Source organism: Eschrichtius robustus, chromosome 2 (genome assembly GCF_028021215.1).
Source record: "Eschrichtius robustus isolate mEscRob2 chromosome 2, mEscRob2.pri, whole genome shotgun sequence".
Taxonomy (NCBI): Eukaryota; Metazoa; Chordata; class Mammalia; order Artiodactyla; family Eschrichtiidae; genus Eschrichtius; species Eschrichtius robustus.
In genome coordinates this window covers 58,930,864-58,951,224 of record NC_090825.1, presented here as the reverse complement: position 1 = coordinate 58,951,224, position 20,361 = coordinate 58,930,864, and the positions used below count along the sequence as shown (strand labels likewise).

The following is a 20,361-nucleotide window of genomic DNA, read 5'->3' as shown; positions in this document are numbered from 1 at the left end:
TTTCTGTGAAGTCTCTCACGTAGATGTAAAAAATGAAATTTGTACACTCTTCTCTTGTTAACCTGTCTTATGTCAACTTAATTCTCAGGCCCAGCCAGAGACTCTAAGAGGGCTGAGGAAAAGTTTTGCTTCCCCTATAGTTCATAGGAGAAATAAGGTGAAGGGGCATACTGCATCTGTCTCTTTTATCAGAAAAAAAATTTCTCCAAAGTTCTTCAGAAGACTTCTACTTACGTTTCTTTGGCCAGAACTATCACATGGCCACCCTTACATGCAAGAGAAGCAGGGAAATAAAATATTTAAGTTTTGTAATCTCTTTTGGGGGAAACAGCAAGGGAGAGGGGACTGGGAATGGCTACTTAACCAACCAATGGATCGACCACATTGAAATATCTCATTTCTGCTTGCTGAAAACAATGTCTGGTATGATGCAGGTATGAAAATGCAGTACCAGATCTTATGCAATCTAAGTAAAATTTAAACAAGCAGAAGGTAGGAATCTCAACAGCATGAGTTGAGAGATCTGCTTAAAGCTCTGCTATTGATGGCATGCACCTCCCAACTCCTAGTCTCTATGCCTCACAATTCAAATTCAGATGGAAGAGGTTGGTTGGACCAGGTTGAATTGGCTGCCCACTCTTATTGAGGTCACAGGCACGGGGCAAGTCATGGAGAGAAAGCCTGACCACTGAGGGATTATCCCTGGAGATGCTGGGGGCAAAGGGACAGCATATTTTAGTATATGTAAGTATAAATAATGTAAAAATCTAAACAACTTAGTATGTTGGTATGTGATAATTGGTGGTATGTTGTCAGATCCAGAAACCCAAAGAAGACAACTGCCCTTTAAATAGGGTAATTATGCCTGCTCTTAAGTAAGAAATGTCTTCATTTACAGTTTCAGAAATTTAGCAGGCAAGTTTGTTAGTTTTTGTTTTGTTTGGGATACTATGATATAATCAAAATAAATAAATATTTGGTCTTTGTCCCTGGTTCCTGGCACACAGCTACTAAAACATTTAGAATCTGCAGATGAGATGGTCTTTTGTATGCTAACTAGGCGACTAGTGGCTGGGGTCCCTAGATAGTGTCAGGATGAGGGCTGGTCACCAGAAAAACCAAGGCACGATTAGAGGGTTGGAATTTTCACCTCAACACCCCCTCCCCCAATGCCCTGTCCTCCCCACCCCAGGGAGGGAAGAGGGGCTAGACATTGAGTTAATCACCAATGGCCAATGATTTAATCAAGCATATCTATGTAATGAAACCTCCATAAAAATCCCTAAACGACGGGGCTCAGAGAACTTCCGGGTTGCTGAACACATCAAGGTGCTGGGAGGATGGTGCACCCAGAGAGGGCATGGAAGTGTAAGTTCTGGGCCCCCTCTCCCACAAACCCTGCCCTACGCATATCTTCCATTCGACTATTCCTGAGTCGTATCCCTTTATAATAGACCAATAAATGTGCTTTCCTGCATTCTGTGAGTCATTCTAGTGAATTATCGAACCTGAGGAAGAGTTTATGGGAACCCCCAAATTTATAACCAATCGATCAGAAGCACCTGTGACAACCTGGGACTTGAGACTAGCATTTGAAATGGGGCAGTCTTGTGGGACTGAGCCCTTAGCTTGTGGGCTCTGATTCTAATTCCAGGTAGATAGCATCAGAATTAAATTGAATTGCAGGTCAGCCAGCTGGTGTAGGAGAGTTGGAGAAGTGGTGTCAGAAAAGACACTGCACGTTTGGTGTCAGAAGTGTTGTGAGTAAAAACAGCTCAGAGACACCAATAGAACAAAAAATGGAGAGGATGAGTTAGAATGACTCTGAAGGCTTCCCACTATGAAAATGGAGGGCCAGCTTACTCTGCCAGAGGGTAGCAGCCTTGAACTGGAAGAATGAGTCAACAAGACCAGGTGGTGGTGGAATTAAAAACAACCAGCTTTGAGAAAGACAGAGACAGTGATTCTGAGAGATCAAGGATGATAGCTAAGGATGAAAAAGAGTTTAGAAGGGCCTAAGGCAAGTCAGGCAAGTTGATTAATGGCTCTGAGGTGGCTGGTTTTGGCCAGCTGTGAGTTGAGGTCAAAGGCCTGGGAAGCAAACTAGGAGCTGGAGCAGGTTGTCAGTGTCAGAGCCTGGAATGGGTGACATGCTAAGGGCCAGAGTGGGTGATGAGGGACCAGTGTCTGGTAGAGAAGTGGGCTCTAGGTCATGTCCCTGAAAATAATTTCTTCAAAAGCCAATTTGCCAATTAACCAATTTGCTAAAAGCTGCCAAACACCTTACATGAGTCTGCAACAGAGTCAGGTTCCCACCTTTCAGAAACCAGAGGACACTTCAGGGATGATGAGGGTCTGACCATTTGATTTGGTCACATCTCCTCCGCTTACCCCAAGTGGGTTAGCTACTGGTTGAATTGCAAGAAAAACATAATTGCAAAATTATTTTCCTACCAATTTATGGTAGCTCGTATAGATATGGAATTAAACAGATGGAGAAATTATCAGAATTTCTTGAATTTTTCAGGGCCTTCCAGGAACATCAGTGTTTGGGAGGCAGCTGGGGAGAAAGGTGCTACAGCATTTCCTGCCTCTTTATCTTCCGCTCTCTTGGCCCACAATGCCAGAAATTTCTCCCACCTGCTTTAGGCCAGCTTTATGATCTCTCATGAACTGTAGCTGTGGAAGTGAAACCAGTAAGCCAAAGGCACATATAAACAGCACTTGTAGAGCTGACCCTCTCCTGGCTGTGAGAAATGGATATTTATGTCCGGCTGCTAGCTCTGTATTGACTTGAGTCTGACAAATTGCTGAGATGTTCCAAATGCAGCACTTATAGGGAGCCTAAGTGTTTTTGTGGCCCCAAATCCTGCCAGGGTGTTTTGGCTCTTGACTGGGCTGTCTGTGTGGAGACATCTCTTCCCTCAGCCTTTCTCCCTGGGGCATTGTGCAGGTGGGAAGACTGCGTCTATTGACAGATGGTGCCCTCAAGCTGCCTTTCTCAGGGAATGACTGTTAGCAAAGGTAATCGTTGGAAGGTACAAAGCTCTCACCAGTGATCAGAACACGCTGTCTGCACAGCTGTGTGCCATGCATGTTTGAGGGCAGAAAGATTGGATTCCGAGGCACAGAGTTTGTGGATTCTTCCATATGTTTCGAAAACCATATTTGAGAAGTGAGTATATTGATTTGTTGCTCAGAAGAAGAAAACACAGCAAGCTGGGAGTCGGGAAGGCAGAGCACAGAAATAGAGAAAACCTAACTAGGATCAGGGTGGGAAAGCTGCGCTTTCAAGAAAACAGAGATTCAGACATCTCTTTCCCTCCTCCCATCCAGTGTCCTTGTTCTATAAATACCTAAGAAAGCTTGGTGGAATTAGACTGGGACAATCTTTGAAGCAGACCAGATTAGAGACAAAGGTATTACATGCCCCAAAGGAAAGAAAGACTTATTAAAGGCATGTGAGGAAAGCAGTCTCTTGAGCACCTATTGTCTGAGGGTCAATCCCTGAGGACCCTATTGCCATTTCTCAGCCAGAATTGCCTGATTTCTTGGAAAAGAATCCCATCTGACCTGTCTGTTTCAAAATTGAGTTCTTTTCTTTCTTTCTGGTTAGACGGTATTTACAAACCTTTTCTAGAAAAGTTTTCAAATGATCATGATTCCTTATAAAGCTCCTCACTGTCACCCAGTGCCCAGGCCTAGTGCTTCCTGGTGGGCCTGGTTTTGTAGCCATCCAAGATAAAAAATACAGTAATATCAGGATAATAAAATATTGGGTCTGGGATATCTTAATACCTATTGCTATAGTAGGAAAACTGGGGAGAAAGAGGATGGGCGGAACACAAAAATCTCCTTTTCTTACTACCTGACGAAATCTTCACAAGATAGAGAGAGAGATGAAAAAATTTCACCAGCAGCAATAAAGCAAGGAAACAACTTTAGGTCGTCAATTTTGAAAAGTAGTGACCAAGGAACCAAAGAGAAGATTTTTATCTCTAACCCCTCTCTTCATTCCTATCCCAGCCTATCCCAATTAAGCAAGACGGAGGAATTAGGTTATTTGATCCAATATTTCTTAATAACTTTCAGTTAGGAGAGAAATGGACTGAGGTGGTCAGTAGATAGACCAGGGAACCCTAGAGAGAAGCCACTATCACCACAGGATGTCAACAGAGGCAGGAAGAACTGCCTGGGCTCATCATTTTCTTGGTTTCATGCTGAATTCGGGACGTGATCTGAAGCCACAGGAATACATGCTGCTCCAACCAGGTAGAGGCTTCCTGGTTACAAGAAATCTCAGAAAATAGAGCAAAGCCCAGGTACCATAATAACAGGTGCACGCAGCCCCAAAAGGACTCTCCCTTCTCCCCTTCAGTTCTATAGAGAAATGAGGAGAACCCAGTGTTCAGCTTGAAAGTTCTTCTTTTTAAAGGAAGACAAATATGGAAGAGTAACAAGGACAATTCCTTCATATCATAGATCAGACATCAGATGAACAGACGGCCCTAGAGCAGGGTTTCTCAACTTGAGCACTCAACATTTTGGGGCACATAACTCTTGGTTGCAGGGGAGTGGGGTACCCTGTGCAGTGTAGAATGTTTAGCAGCATCCCTGACCTCTACCTATTGAATGTCAGTAGCAAACACCACCACCCCCACTCCTGCCCCGGGTGTGACAACCAAAAATATCCCCGTATTTTCTGGGGTGCAAAATCACCCTGAGTTAAAAACCACTGCTCTAGAGTCTAGACATGGTAGCCCACTTCAAACATGAGCAAGAAGAAAAGCAATGGCGTGGCAACTAGAGAAACATACTATAAGAAAACAATAAGTGAATTAAATTAAGGAAGCTAGCAAGCAAAAGATGTAAAGTAAACCCACTCTAGAAGACAATATAACTCAAGGAAAAGAAGAAATGTCTCTCAAACTTTCTCATTTTAGAACAATTAATAATCTAGAACAATTAATATTATTAATAATATAAATTCAATAAAGCAAAGTTCAAAGACTACATGGTAAAATAACAGAATGGGCTGAAGAAGGAGATTTCAATGCTATGGAAATGAATTGAGTCCCAAAATAAAACCATTATAATGGTTTTATTATAATAAATAAATAAATAATAAATATCAAGGAACTGACTAGAGAGGATTAAATATAGAATTGCTGATAAAGAGAAAGGCTTGAGATACCAACGAAAATGCAGAGTGAAAAAACAAATCAATTAAAGCAAGTAGATAATAGAATATAAACATGTAGGCCATAAAAAGATCAGCTAACATAAGCGTAAGTTGCTCTCCTTGAAGTGAAGAGCTCTGCAAATGAAACAAAACAAGTATTCAGAAAGAAGATGGTGGGATGTTGATAACTGACGGTGCTCAGGCTCAAGTTCCAAGAGTGACTAAGAATCAGTGATTATTGTGAAAGTAAATTTTTAAAACATACATCTACTGGGACTCTTTGGAACGTAGTGATAGGAAACCCAACACAAACTGGCTTGCTCCCAAAAGGGAATTTATTGGTTCACATTACTGAAAAGTCCAGGAGTAAGATCTGACTTCTATTCAGTTAGATTCAGGCCTCCAAAGATATTCCCAGGGTTTATTTCTCTCTAGTTCTCTGCTCTGCCTTCTGCCATGTTGGCTTCTTTTTCTGGCTCCAAGTGCAGCCCCAATGTCCCCAGGCTCTCCCTAATGGTGGCAAGATGTCTGTGGGCACTCCAGCCTCAAAAGCTGTCAAGTTCAAGTCTAGCAAGAAGAGAAGAGTAGTGTCTGGTAGCTTCCGTCAAAGTCTTGAGACTCATGCTGGTAGACCCAGCTCAAGTCGTATTTGCATGGAGGATGCAGGGCTTTGTTCACCAGGCCTGATTTGGAAGGTGATATGGGACGTTCTCTAGAAAAATAATCTTGTTGACAAGATTGGAGAGATGGAGCCAAGACTTGAGTGAGGAGGTAACTGCAATAGTACAAGTGCAAGACAATGAATTGTGCTACTTCTGAGGTGGGGAATAAGTTTAAAGGATGGTCTTAAAACATGGTCTGACCTCAAAAGGTAAAGCTTATTTAAAATTTTTATTTATTTATTTTTAATATTTATTTATTTATTTGGCTGTGCTGGATCTTAGTTGTGGCATGCGAACTCTTAGTTGCGGCATGTGGGATCTAGTTCCCTGACCAGGGATCGAACCGGGCCCCCTGATTGGAAGTGTGGAGTCTTAGCCACTGGACCACCAGGGAAGTCCCAAAAGTAAAACTCATTTTAAAAGAAAAAGGAGAAGGGACTGTTCTAGATTAAAAGAGACTAAAGAGACAACCAACTGCAATGTGTGAATATTTGATTGAATCCTAGTTCTTTATGCTAACGGACACTGTAACATCTGCCAACATCTAACAATTGGCACGTGGTTAAGTAGACAATGATATATTAAGACCATGGAAGTTCATAAAAATATCTGCTACGTGGCTACATCACTATTTAGAAATCCACATACAAAAGAATGATAAATGGGAAAAAAAAAACGTAATATGTAAAGACAATGTAAGCTAAGACATTTGTTGAATTAAGATTATGTAAATTGTATGAAAGATTTCAAAAGATGAAATGTGTCTTTCCTGCTAAGATTTTTCAAGTACAAAATAGGGAAAATACCATGATAGTATGATCTCTGTCAACTTACTCTGAAACATTCTTAATGTTCAGGTTCCAAACCACAACCGTTCATTCATTCAATAGACAGTTATTAAACATTTCCTCTGTGTCAGGCACTGAAGGCACAAAGGTAAATAAGACCAAATATTGGGCTTCAAGGAGCTAACAATCTGGTGTTTTGAAACAAGTAAATTAATAATTATAATAAAGTAGGTACTACAAGAGACATGAAAAATGCTGCCAAAACTCCCAACCTTCAGGCCCAGAACTTCCCTCAGCCTGCAGGACATATCTATGGGGACAGACTACAGACAACTAATGAAACAAGACCAAAATCTAAGTTGTGACTCCCCTTCCTTCCCACTTTCCCAAGTTTTTCCTTCTATATTGTAGTACCAGACAAGCCATAGGCTATGGCTTTGTCCACAGGCCCCTTCTACATTGCAGTATTGAACCTTCCCCCACGAAGATCTTGCTGACTGTAGAAGTCCTAGGTATTTCCTTAATCCATAGGTTGCCTCAGCCCTATGATTATTAAGTGCCCTGATAGGAAAACTCTATTTCTAATGGGGACAATGTTTGGTTAAGCCAATTCTCTTCCTAGGAAATTTGAACTATAGGTCTGAGGAAGGAGCCAAGCAGTTGGTGGCAGGAGCAGAATCCAAAAGACTCAGAACACAGCACATAGAAGCCATGAGAAAGCAGAAACTATGAGTAAGTAGTAGACCTGAGGTGGAGGGTGAGGTGGTTGATTGGTAGTAAGAAGACAGGAACAGAGAGACTTTGTGTCACCATAAATGCAAGGGCCCATCAAGTTGTGACAGAAACAGGGACACCTCATTTAGGCTTTGGAGCCTTAGTCAATCTACTATCCTCATTAGACTTCTCCCTAATCCTTTTTTCCCCAACTATCAGCCACGAGCTCTCCCTCTCATTCAACTTCTCTCTCTAGGCTACCTATGTCATCTGCTCATGAATATTGTCTTCAGTTTGGGAAGGGTCACCATCCTGAGGAGAATAACAAGCTAAAGATCATGCAGCTTCCTTCAGTGAGGGATTATACAGGTAAAAGGAAAGCGTGCTCTGCTGCATGGATTTTCTTTCTGAATTTCCTTTGGTGGCCTGATTATTAACACAAAAAACTTTTCCTTCTATGTAACAGTAAAGCCATCAAAGAACAGTTCACCTGTCAGCTTGCAAAAAAAAAAAAAGATCTTGCCAAAACACATAAATATTAAAACAAAACAAAATAAAACCCCCTACCACCACCACTATCACACCTACAAACATCACTGTTGCTGCTGTTAAGCTGTTTGGAAATCTAGTAGAACACGGTCTCCCCTCCCCTGTACCCGACACAACTAGGCATGGTTGTTCCATTGTCCCATCATGAGGATGCACGGTTCTTTGGAATGCATTGTAGCTGTTCCCTCCAATGTAGCAGGAAAAATAATAGCCTTGATGAATGTTTATAAAATGCTCAATAACAACAACTATACTGTCAGCCCACCATAGAAAAAACATGCTATGCCAAAGAATCCTGCATTTTCCTTTAAAAGTTGGCAGATGAGGAAATACACCTGAGAGGAGTTTAGAGTTATGTAACAAGATATAGTATTATTCCACATAGAAAAAAAGAGAGGTAGATTGGGGACTTCCCTGGTGGTCCAGTGGTTGGGATTCCAAGCTTCCACTGCAGGGGACATGGGTTCGATCCTGGTCAGGGAACTAAGATCCCACAAGCCGTGTGGTGCGACCAAATAAAGGAGAGAGATTAATCCTTTGTCAGTTGCTTCGTTTGCAAATATTTTCTCCCATTCTCAGTGTTGTCTTTTCGTCTTGTTTATGGTTTCCTTTGCTGTGCAAAAGCTTTTAAGTTTCATTAGGTCTCATTTGTTTATTTTTTATTTTATTTCCATTACTCTAGAAGGTGGGTCAAAAAGGATCTTGCTGTCATTTATATCATAGAGTGTTCTGTCTATGTTTCCCTCTAAGAGTTTTATAGTGTCTGGCCTTACATTTAGGTCTTTGATCCATTTTGAGTTTATTTTTGTGTATGGTGTTAGGAAGTGTTGTAATTTCATTTTCTTACATGTAGCTGTCCAGTTTTCCCAGCATCACTTATTGAAGAGGCTATCTTTTCTCCACTGTATATTCTTGCCTCCTTTGTCAAAGGTAAGGTGACCATATGTGCGTGGGTTTATCTCTGGGCTTTCTATCCTGTTCCATTGATCTATATTTCTGTTTTTGTGCCAGTACCATACTGCCTTGATTACTGTAGATTTGTAGTATTGTCTGAAGTCAGGGAGCCTGATTCCAAATATACAAGAAGCTCATGACGCTCAATATCAAAAAAAACAAACAACCCAATCCAAAAATAGGCAGAAGACCTAAATAGACATTTCTCCAAAGTAGACATACAGATTGCCAACAAACACATGAAAAGATGCTCAACATCACTAATCATTAGAGAAATGCAAATCAAAACCACAATGAGGTATCACTTCACACCGGTCAGAATGGCCATCATCAAAAAATCTACAAACAACAAATGCTGGAGAGGGTGTGGAGAAAAGGGAACCCTCTTGCACTGTTGGTGGGAATGTAAACTGATACAACCACTATGGAGAACAGTATGGAGGTTCCTTAAAAACCTAAAAATAGAGCTACCATATGACCCAGCAATCCCACTACTGGGCATATACCCTGAGAAAACCATAATTCAAAAAGAGTCATGTACCACAATGTTCATTGCAGCACTATTTACAATAGCAAGGACATGGAAGCAACCTAAATGTCCATCGACAGATGAATGGATAAAGAAGATGTGGCACATATATACAATGGAATATTACTCAGCCATAAAAAGGAATGAAACTGAGTTATCTGTAGTGAGGTGGATGGACCTAGAGACTGTCATACAGAGTGAAGTAAGTCAGAAAGAGAAAAACAAATACCATATGCTAACACATATATATGGAATCTAAAAAAATGGTACTGATGAACCTAGTGGCAGGGCAGGAATAAAGACACAGACGTAGAGAAAGGACTTGAGGACACGGGGGGAAAGGGGAAGCTGGGACGAAGTGAGAGAGTAGCGTTGACATATATACACTGCCAAATGTAAAATGGATGGCTAGTGGGGAGCTGCCGCATAGCACAGAGAGATCAGCTCAATGCTTTGTGACGACCTAGAGGGGTGGGTCAGGGAGGGTGGGAGGGAGGCTCAAGGTGGGGGGGATATGGTGGTATATGTATATATATATAGCTGATTCACTTTGTTGTACAGCAGACACTAACACAACATTGTAAAGCAATTATACTCTAGTAAAGATATTAAAAAAAGAGAGAGAGAGACTGGATGTAGCTGAAAGTCCTCTACTGTTTGAGGATATTATGGTTTATCTTCATTTTACTACTTTATGTTTTTTTAGTCCAAAAAATATAGGTGTGCATTTCCTTAATATCTTGGTTTTGAAATTGCTGTTGTTTAGACTTGTACGGCTACAAGGAAGTCTTGAGTAACCCAAACATCAGTCATTGGTTGAATAATAAAAGCTATTGAATGGAGTCTTCGCTTACAATCCTGGGGACTTAGTGTTCCCTCTCCTCTGTTATGAACTCTACACTTATTGAGCATTTAATATGAACTAAACAGGGATGGGACACATAGCAGTTCTTGTCTTGGTCTGAGTTCCCAGTTCCTTGTCCCTGAATTGGGTAATGGACAAGTAAACCAATTATTGCAATGCAGTATGATAAATGGGAGGCACTTAATTCAGACTGGGGCCTGGGGTGTGAGATGGGAACTATTAAGAAATGCTTTCAGTTTTTATGGTTTGGAATAGATTAGATGAATAGACAAATGACGTCAAAGTCTTAACTGATTCTTTTCTCAATATCTAACCCTTTCTCCCCAGTTGTTCCTTGAATAATCCATTTCTTCCCAATTAAATTATAATGTATATCAAATAGCTATTATATATTATAATGTTTATTTATACAAGTGTCTGGGAATTTCCTTTTCTGTTTCATTCATTTTTGTATTCTTTTGTTGTTTCTAAACCTTTGCTTATCATGGTTTTATAATGTTTTGATATCTGGGAAGCCTAGTCCCCCTAAATATTCTTCTTTGTAAAATTTTCCTTGCCATTCTTACCAGTTCTTTCACATGAATTTTAAGATTATTTTGTCAAGCACTCTCCTCCCCAAACAATTCCTGGTGGGAATTTGATAAATCCCCATATTAACATGGGCTGAAATGATATATTTATACTCTTCAGTCTTCTCCACCAGGGACATCAATAGGATGTGTCTATAAGGAACAAAGATTTATTCATATTATCTTAGAAAATTAGGGGTTTATCATGAGAAGAAGTAATGGAGACATTTATTTGTATTCTATATATCTCTGAAATTTGCTGTTTTTCTCCTCATGGCACATTCCTTTTTTTTTTTTTAGACTTATCTGTGATGTTTTAGATATTTTCTTTGCTATCACAAACAGGATTACTTTTCCTTTATATTTCCTTATAGAGAAAAGCTATTTTTAAAAATGTTTTATTATATTCAGCCACTTTATCAAGTCCTGCTGTTTCTAACAGTCTTTCCATGGATCCTCTTAGGTCTTCTACATAAACAAAATCATTTTCAAGTAATGACTATTTAGGTTTGTTTCATAAATTTGCTTATTAAACCAATCACTGTGGAGGCAGAATGAAAAATTAGAAAGTGGGGCTGACAGAATGGAAATTGGATGAGAAATTATGGTGTTTAAGAACTGAAGCAGATTAATAAGAGTTGAATGGAAAGGATGTATTAAGAGAAATTCAAAAGGTAGAAGAATGTGCAGGACTCAGTGATTTGGGATAAGGGATTAGGAGAAATGAAGGATGATTTATTTTTTAACTAATTAATTTTTAATTGAAGTATAGTTGATTTACAATGTTGTTTTAGTGTTAGTTTCTGGTGTACAGCAAAGTGGTTCATATATATATATATACTTTTTCATATTCTTTTCCATTATAGTTTATTATAAGATACTGAATATCTTGTGCTATACAGCAGGACCTTGTAGTTTATCTATTTTATATATAGTAGTTTGTATCTGCTAATCCTAATCTCCTAATTTATCTCCCCTCACCCCATCCCCTTGGGTAACCATAAGTTTGTTTTCTATGTCTATGAACCTGTTTCTGTTTTGTAAGTAAGTTCATTTGTATAGGATGACTTTTAGACTTTAGCTTTGGGTGACTCTGTAGACAGAGATTTCAGTAGATAACATTTCTGATAAAGAATAGAGTTACTCAGGTTACAATTAAGAGACTGGCAGTATATTGTGTGTTCATGAGTAAAAATAAGGACTTTTTTTTACTGATTCTTTGGGATTTTCTATTTATAAGATCATATTATCAGCAAATAATGACAATTTTACATCTTCCTTTCTGATTTGGATGCATTTTATTTCTTTGTCTTGCCTAATTGTTCCAGCTAGGACTTCCAGTACTACACTGTGGTGAGAGTGTGGCATCCTCGCCTTGTTTCTAATCTTAGAGCAAACACTTTCAATTTCTCTCCATTGAGTATAGTGTTAGCTGTGGGGTTGTCATACATGGCCTTTATTACATTGAGGTATGTTCCTTCTATACCCAGTCTGTTAAGCGTTTCTATTGTGAAAGGATGTTGTATTTTGTCAAATACTTTTTCTGTGTCTATTGAAATGATCATGTGATTTTTATTGCTTTTTATTACATTTATTGATTTGCATATGTTGAACCATCCTTACATCCCAGGGATAAATCCCACTTGGTCATGGTATATAATCCTCTTCATGTGTTCTTAAATTCAGTTTGCTAATATTTTGTTGAGAATTTTGGCATCTATACTAATCAGGGATATTGGTCTATAGTTTTCTTTTCTTGTGGTGTCCTTATTTGATTTGGAATCAAATAATTTGATTTGGTATCAAAGTAATGCTAGCCTTGTATAGGATGAATTTGGAAGTGTTCCCTCCTCCTCAGTATTTTGAGAGAGTTTGAGAAGGACTGGTGTTAATCCTTTAAATGTTTGGTAGAATTCTCTAGTGAAGTCATCTCGTCTTGGAGATTTCTGTGTTGGGAGTGTTTTTTGTAACTCATTCAATCTCTTTGCTTGTTATTGGTATGTTCAGATTTTCTATTTCTTCTGATTCATTCTTGGTAGTTGTGTGTTTCTACAAATGTATTCATTTCTTCTATATAATTTGTTGGCATATAACTCTTTATAGTAGTCCCTTATGATACTATGTATTTCTGTAATATCATTTCTAATTCTATTTAGTTGAGTCTTCTCTCCTTTTTTCTTAGTTTAGCTAAAGGTTTGTCAATTTTGTTTATCTTTTAGAAGAACCAGCTTTTAGCTTCATTGATCTTTTCTATTTTTCTGGTCTCTATTTTATTTATTTCTGCTATGATTCTTATTATTTCCTTCCTTCTGCTAACTTTAGGCTTAGTTTGTTCTTTCTCTTTTTCCTTGTGTAAAGTTAGGTTGTTTATTTGAGACCTTTCTAATTTAATATGAGCATTTATTACTATAACCTTTCCTCTCAGAAATGCTTTTCTTGCATCCCACAATATTTGATATGTTTTCATGTTCATTTGTTTCAAGATAATTTTTTATTCCCCTTTTGATTTTTTCTTTGACCCCAGTGGTTGTTTAGAAGTGTGTTGCTTAGTTTCCACATATTTGTAGATCTTCTCACTTTCCTTTTATTGTTGATTTCTAGTGTCATACCACTGTGGCCAGAGAAGATAGTTGGTGTGATTTCAATCTTCTTAAATTTGCTAAGATTTGTTTTGTGGCCTATCATATGATCTATCCTGGAGAATGTTTCATGTACACTAGAGAAGAATGTGTATTCTGCTGCTACTGGATGGGATGCTTTTTATATGTCTATTAAGTTCATTTGTTCTAAAGTATGGTTCCAAAGTTTCCTTGTTGATTTTCTGTCTAGACAATTTATTGATTGCTGATAGTGGAGTATTGAAGTTTTGTACAATTATTGTATTGTTGTCTATTTGTTCCTTAATATCTGTTACTAATTGCTTAATATATTTCAGTGCTCAGGTGTTGGGAATGTATATATTTACAATTATTACATCTTCTTGATGTATTGATCCCTTTATCATTATATAATGACATTCTTTGTTTCTTGTTAGTTACTCTTTTTGGTTTGAAGTCTATTTTGTCTGATATAAGTATGGCTACACCTGCCTTCTTTCCGTTTCCATTTGCTTGGAATATCATCTTCCATCCTTTCACTTTTTTCACTTTTACATGTGTCTTTAGAGCTAAAACAAGTCTCCTGCAGGCTGCATAAAGCTGGGTCTTATTTTTTAATCCATCTAGTCACTCTGTGCCTTTTGATTGGTAAGTTCAATCCATTTATATTTAGCATGATTATTGATATGTAAGGATTTACTACTGCCACTTTATCTTTTGCCTTTTGGTTATTTTGTCTCTCCACTGTTTTTGTCTATCTCTGTAGCTTGGTAGTTTTCCATGGTGATCTTCTCAGTTTCCCCTCTTTTTATGTTTTGTGTCTCTGCTATAGATTTTTGCTTTGTGGTTACCTTGAAGTTTATATAAAACATCTCATAGATAAAATAGTCTCTTTTCTGCTGATAGCATTTGATCTCTGTTTGCCTATAAAGGTTCAATCTTTTTATTCTTCTCCTCTTATGTATTTGATGTCATAGATTTTCTCTTTTTATGATGTGATTTCATTACCAAATTGTAGTAGCTATAGTTATTTTAAATTATTCTTTTCCTTTAAACTTTATGCTATAGTTAAGAGTTTAATATACTGTTCTAAAAAATTACAGTATTCTAATTTTGACTATTTATCACCTTAGAGTTTTGTGTACTTTTATCTTTGCTAGAAGAGCTCCTTCCAACATTTCTTGTAAGGCAGGTCTAGTGGTGATAAACTCCCTCAGCTTTTGTTTATCAGGGAAAGCCTTTATTTCTCCTTCATATCTGAAAGATAACTTTGCTGGATAGAGTATTATTGGCTGGCAGTTTTTATCTTTCAATATTTGAATATTTTATTTCACTCTCTCCTGGACTGTAGAGTTTCTGCTGAGAAATCTGCTGATAGCCTAATGGGGGTAACTTTGTAGGTTACTGTCTTTTTTTCCCTGGCTGCCTTTAAAATTCTTCCTTTATTGTTGTCTTTTGACAACTTTAATATAATATGTCTTTGAGAAGGTCTTTTTTGTTGAGATAATAAGGTGTTCTATGAGCATTGTGGACTTGAATATCTAGTTTCTTCCCCAATTTTGGGATGTTCTCAACTATTATTTCTTTAAATACACTCTGATCCCTTCTCACTCTCTTCTCCTTCTGGGACACCCATTATTCTTATGTTGGCTTTTTTTTTTTTTTTTTTTTTGGCCATGCTGCACAGCTTGTAGGATTTTAGTTCCCCGACCAGGGATCGAACCCTGGCCCTGGCAGTGAAAGCATGGAGTCCTAACCACTGGACCGCCAGGGAATTCCCTTATGTTGGCTCTTCTAATGGAGTCAGGGTTTCTTCACTTTTTAAAAATCTTTGTTCTCTCTCCTCTTCCACCCTAATCATCTCTATATTTCTACCTTCAAGCTCACTATTTCTCTCTTCCATATGATCTGTTCTATTTCCAATGCATTCTAGTTCACTCTTCATCTCATTTATTGGGTTCTTCAGCTCCAGAATTTCTATTTGGTTCTTTTTTAGAATTTCAGTCTCTTTGGTAAAGTACTCCTTTTGTTCATTAATTTTATTCTGAAGTTCATTGAATTGCCTTTCTGAGCTTTCTTATAGCTCATTGAATTTCTTCATAACAGCTGTTTAAAATTCTTTATGGGTTACATCTCGATATTCCATGTCTTTGGGTTTGGTTGCAGGAAAACTGTCATTTTATTTTTGTGATACCATATTACCATGACTTTTTATGGTGTTTGGTAAAAAGAGCTTCTACTGCTGCAATTGAAATAGTGAACACCTTTCTTATACAGGCAAAGGCTTTGTTTACTTTGATTCTGATTCAACAGGTTGGTAGTTAGGAGTCTTCCTTTTGCTTTCCAGAAGGTGGCACTACAGCACAAGTTTTTGGTTTCTCACAGTGGAGCGGACCCAAGGTGCATTAAAAAAAAAAAAGCAAAGAGTGGTGGCAGAGTGTGTGCATGTTTCAGGGTGGGGGAGGAATGTGTGTACTTAGCACTTGAATGTGCCTACGGCCTAGTAGGGGGATCCTCAAGGTGTGTGTGGCGGGATGGTTCCAGAGGTCCATGAGCAGTCTCCTTGCTTCCCAAGGCAGACAGCAAGAGATGCTTTCCTTCAGTTCTCTTTGTCTGCCTACTGCTCTTTCCTTTCTGTCCCCCTAGTCACTGTGGTCTCTCCTCAGAGAGAGCAGCTGGTCCCTCCAGCTGCAGCATGCATGGCCAGGCACACTCCCACTTACCACCTTCACCTTCCACCTCCTCTGCCAGAAAAGTCATGCTAGCTTGCTGCTGGAGCAGTCACTACCTTCTCTGCCTTCTCTGTCTTTGCTGCTGCTGGCTCCACGACCATTTCTCTTGCTCTGCCATCTTCTCTGTGGTCCAATCCACCCACTTTCTGGTGCATAGATGGATGGATCTTTTGGGTGTCCTAGCATGCTGCGTAGAGGCATTTTTTAAAATTATGGATGTCCAATTAATTGAAATCAAAGGGGAGAGAAAAAGGTAACAACTCACACCACCATGATGTGGACATCCAGGATCCTGTATATGGATTTACACTTATCAAATTGTACCTTTAAGATGTATGCATTTCAGTATATTTAAATTTTATCTCACTAACAAAAATTATGTTTTTAAAAAGTGCATTGCTTTCCAAAGCTTTGGTAAAACTGAGTTCTTTGTGATGAAAGTGAAGACATATTAAATCTTTCCTCGAGGGGTTAAAAATATACAGATTGAAAACAAGGAAAATGGGCATACACGAAGGAAGAAAATACAGTCTAAAAATGGAAGCCAGAAGACAAAGTTATAAAAATAAAAGGAAAGCTTAGGATTTCTGCCTTTATATCAGTTGCTGGGTAGCATATCAGAGAATCCTCTTGAGAGAGCATATGTCAATCTATATCTATCTATCTACCTATCTACAGAGAGAGGGAGAAAGAGAAAGAGAGAGAGAGACGAAAATATATTAAACTATAAAAATAAGACCTGATCCCTTCCCTCAAGGCACTTACATAGTAATAAATGTACCTGTCTTCGAAGTTCCTGCTTCAAAATGTGTTTACATGTGTGTTCTCTTGTATTGAGACCATTATTTTAGCTACTAGGAAGTTTTTTCAGTTTCACATTTTGCTTGAGAAATACGAAGATAAAATCTAAAATATGATGGAACTTCATAAATGAAACAGCAATGGCATAAGATGCACTATAATGTCAGCATTATCCTCTGACTTGGTGTGACCTTCAACTGATAATGTGACCCTTTGAAGTAATGGACCTCAGTATATGTCAAAAAGAAAAATACCAACAACCCAGAAAAAAATGGACAAAGGATGTGAATAAAGAGATCACAGGAAAGGAAAGGCAAATGGTTCTTAAACATCCTAAAAGAGTCTTAATATCACTCACAGCAAGATAATGCATATTAAAGCTATCATAAGACACCATTTTCACCCATCAGTCTGGCAAAGGTAAACACATTTTGAAAACATTCTGTCTTGTGGCTGGAACATGAAGACATAGGCCTTACGCCTTGCTGCTAGTTGGAGTACAAATTTATACCTCCAGTGTGGAAATAATTTGGGGAGTATTTATCAAAATTAAAAATGCATATACAGTGATTGCTTTGGCAGCACATATACTAAAATAGGAACAATACAGAGAAGATTAGCGTGGCCCCTGCACAAGGATGACACGCAAATTCATGAAGCGTTCCATATTTTTGATTCACTTTGTTATAAAGCAGAAACTAACACACCATTGTAAAGCAATTATACTCCAATAAAGATGTTAAAAAAATTTTTTTTTAATGCACATACAGAGATTCTCATTTCTGGCCAAGAAAGAGTAACTGGTGCTCAATTTACCTTCATACTTAACAACTGTAAATTCAGACCAAATATATGAAATCATGACTTTCAAAATATTAGCCATGAGGCAGCCAAGAACAGTGGTCTGAGAGAGATAGGAAACAAGGTGAATGCTTTGAGTGTCTAAGATCACTGCTGACAGAGAGGTTCCAAGCTTGACACAGGCAAGGGAAGCCCAAGTGGTCTTCCTGAGTTGGGAAATAGAGTTTGGAACATGCGGAGGCCAGGGCGGGTGGAATTTGTGAATAGAGCACCAGAGAGGAAGACGTACAGAGAGAGTGCCCAGAGATCTGCAAATGTGTGAGGAAGCCACTGAGCTAGGGAAAGAACCATGAACATACCTCTGGCCCACTTTGAGGAATTTACCCTACTCATACAGACATATCCATGGCACACAGTATAGCTGTGCAAGTTGTTCACTGCTTGAGTGCCTTTGGCCAAGGGGCTGAAATCCAGTCTGTTCTCCTTTCTAGCTGCACACCCTGGCTCTGGGGCAGGGATGAGAAGAGCCTAGAAAAATAAGCCTTTTTCAAATTAAAACAGAGATGCTATCTACTCACCAAGCAAGGAGAATGTAGGATTGGCTCTGCTTAGATAGAGTGCCTTTTTTCTAAATTTCACACAGGCAAATATAACTGATGTTTCTATGACCCCACCACATACCTCAGCCACCTTGCTGTGGACAGTTTTATGGTTTCTTAGACTCATCTCAGCTGACAGTAGCCTTCCATGAGCTCTTTGTAGGGGAAATTTGGCCTGGCACAGTGGAAGAACTAATGCATCTAGGGGCAACCTTTGTCTAGTGGGGGATGGGAGGCAGTGGATAAATGCTCCAGCCTTTTGTCCCTACATGAACAATTCAGGGGTGCTCTGTACATGTCTCAGGAGGTCCTGGCGACTTCTAAAACACACTCTAATATTGGCTTTCCCTTCCCCACATCTCCCTCTCCCTACTCCCTTTCTCCTGTTTCCTGGGATCACATTTCAATAGACTAACTGCACCAAGCCTCTATGGAGTGGCGAGTGAGATGGGGGTTAACTGAGACAGCACTCATGGGCAAGCAGGGGCTGTGCTCTCGTGGGCGAAATGATACCTGCAGCATCATTCACAGTCATGAAAGATGCTCATCAATATTTCTAATTAAATAAATTTGGTGCATCTATACAATGGAATACTATTCAACTTGAAAAAAAAAAAGGTAAGTCCACTATGTGCTGGTAGAAAAAAAGCTCCAAGATATACATGAAAAAAAAAAAAACCATTGCAGAAAACTCTATATAGTATGCTATATTTTGTGTAAAAAGAACCCAACAGGCACTTTACAACACTTTGTCAGCATTGGATCCTGTTGACTCAGTCTCCCTCTTTAGCCTCACTTCTCACCACATGTGTCCTTGCACACTGTGGCCCAGTCCCACTATTTTCTTTCCTCTCCCACACTTCCTTATCTTCAAATATTCTGTTATTTCCACCTAAAACAGTGTTTCCATACCTCCTAGCCCCACCATCTCCTTATCATATGGCAAAGTCTAACTCATCCTTCAGGTGTCCATTTAGATGTCACCTCTACTGGGTATCCTTCCCTTCCCCTGATTAACTCCTATATCCCTGAACCTCCTTTATTATAGCACTTTTCACACAGTAGTGCAGTTGCTTGTCTAATTTCCTACCTCTGCTACTAAACTCTACATTCCTTGAGGAAAGGGACCTTTGTCCCTGCTTTGTCTATCATTCATATTCCACTTTACTCTCTAGGACTTAGTGTTTTCCACAGTCTAAGCTCTCAAAAACTATGTGTTGAATGAATGAATGAGCCAAGCATGTCTCACTCCAGAATTTCCCAGAGATTTTGATAAGGTCAGACAGGTGGTGCAGAGTGCTGAATATCCCATCAAGTGATACCTACACAGAGACCCAAAGACAATCTTAAGGTCCTGAGACATGTGCTCTCATTCTTAGGAGTTGGCATTTAAGAAAAATTTCACAAGACATACAAATTCCACAGTACAGTTGACAAATGTGATGGAAGACTCTCAGAAAAATCTACCCCATGGAGCCTAAGACCTCCTGATATCAGTTTGTCATTTTACTGTCTCCTGAGGAGCAAATGGATTGACACTGTCTATTGTTCTTTAGCAAAGCATGTCAAAGCCTATGTTGCTTTTCATAAGTAGTAATGCCTGCAAATCCCCTGCTAAATACCCCTTGGTTGAAAAGTCATGCCTTGTGCTTTCTTTATTGCTACAAAAATTAGGGAGGAGGTTGACTCTCAGGGTCCTGAATAAGGTAAAAGAGGATTATGTTTGGGTGTCACCTGGGCCCACAGTTTACGCCCTGAGTGAAACTTTGTTATTGTACGCTTATTGCTCTTGTATGTGGTTGCCAGATTATGCCCACAGAGTGGTATCACCACTAACTTTGCAGTCTGAGGTCAGAAATGGAAGAATTATGCCTTCGGTCAAGGGCAAGAACAATGTGAATAATATCTGGGTACTGCTTGGCACTGCATTTGATAGGCCAGAAGAATGACACCCTATAACGGATCTCTGTTTTTCGGTTGTACAATTTCTGTTTTATTGTGGTCAAAAGACTCAGAAGT

General features: G+C 39.0%; 1 protein-coding gene and 1 non-coding gene across 2 annotated transcripts in view; one reads left to right on the top strand and one right to left on the bottom strand.

The window, feature by feature from the left end:
* The window catches only part of HMGCR (3-hydroxy-3-methylglutaryl-CoA reductase), an 87,472-nt gene that overhangs the window by 31,820 nt on the left and 35,291 nt on the right, over window positions 1–20,361 (bottom strand). The window lies entirely within an intron of this gene.
* Window positions 17,509–17,615, top strand: LOC137760414 (U6 spliceosomal RNA). Its single transcript, XR_011073357.1, has one exon. It is a non-coding gene; the product is annotated as a U6 spliceosomal RNA (small nuclear RNA).